Source organism: Panicum virgatum, chromosome 8K, assembly GCF_016808335.1.
Source record: "Panicum virgatum strain AP13 chromosome 8K, P.virgatum_v5, whole genome shotgun sequence".
Classification (NCBI taxonomy): domain Eukaryota; kingdom Viridiplantae; phylum Streptophyta; class Magnoliopsida; order Poales; family Poaceae; genus Panicum; species Panicum virgatum.
The window spans coordinates 34,823,710-34,825,144 of record NC_053143.1 but is presented as its reverse complement, the minus strand read 5'-3'; positions in this window follow the sequence as shown (position 1 = coordinate 34,825,144).

Below are 1,435 nucleotides of genomic sequence, written 5' to 3'. Positions count from 1 at the left end.
TGGCCGCAGATCCACCCATGGGGGTGGCAGGTCTAGCCATGGGGATGGTGGATCCGGCCACCAAGGCGCCGGAGGAGCCGCGCCCACAGCCGCCTCGTTGGCACCGTTGCAGCAGGACACCTCTGCCATGGCATAACCTCGCACCGTCGCAGCTCGCAGATCCACCTCCATGGCCACCGGATCCGGGCGTGGAGACCTCGAAACCCAGCGCGCCGGCCTGCTGCGGCCAAGACCTCATGCGCCCCGTGGCCGCGCCCACCAAACTAGAGGGAGGAGTGAAGGACGCCCCCGCCGCCGCCCTCGCGGGCCGCGCTTCCGGCGGACGGCTCTAGCGGTGGCGCGGTGACGGGAGGAGAGGGAGAGAGGGGTGGCGGCCGCCTGAGTTGCCCTGTGCGGGGGGGGGGGGGGGGACACGGTGGCAATCTAGGCAGATTGACCGGCTCAAGTTGTATGCTTTTGATTTAAGGGACTCTTTCTCTAAGTTCAACGTGGACAAGCTTGTCAAACTGGCAAGGATCTATGATGCTGACTTATCTGGTGGTGATCTTCGAATATAAAAGATCAACTTGAAACCTTTATTCTTCGTGTTAAAATAGTTGATGACTTTACTGGATGCCTTGATTTTGGGAGTCTGGCAGTGAAGATGGCTGAAACTGAAAGACACATGATGTTTCCATTTGTCTATCATCTAACTGAGCTATCAGTGCTCCTTCAAGTCACAACAACATTTGTGGAAAGAGTCTTTTCGGTTACGAAAATTATAAAAACCGAACTATGCAATAAGATGAATGATGACTGGCTCATTGATTTAATGATATGGTGCAACGAGATAGATATATTTAAAGGACTTGATGATGAAGCAATCATGAAGCGCTTTCAAGCCTTGAAACATCGGAGGATGAATCTTCCTTGGCCAACATATTTAGTGCTTGTACATTATGTTCATCTAATCGTCTACTTACCAATATCTAATATTTTCATACAATCACGACTCATGAGCTGATATATGATAAATTTATACATATTCAATGCTTTTTTTTATACAAATGAGTAGTGGTAGGTTCGTCATAGATAAATTTTAATCCAGGCTCCGCCATTGCATGTGGGTGATGAGTAGTGGTAGGTTCACCATAGGTAAATTTTAATCTCGGCTCCGCCATTGCATGTGGGTGATGTCATCACTATCTTTTTTTGCATGCATGCAAATAATCACTCTGCTTGAGCTTATAATATAAATACACGTGGATTGCTTTAAAAAGACACATGCACACGTGACCGTCTATAGATGTTGCACTGTTGGGCTACCAATCCAATAATCACCGGCTGATGTATGCTCGGCTCCAGTGCAAGGCTTCAGGCGAAACCATAACCTAAGTGACGCGTAACCATGCCCGGTGCAACCCACCAGCATCCAGGTTCTCCTACCTCAATTGTG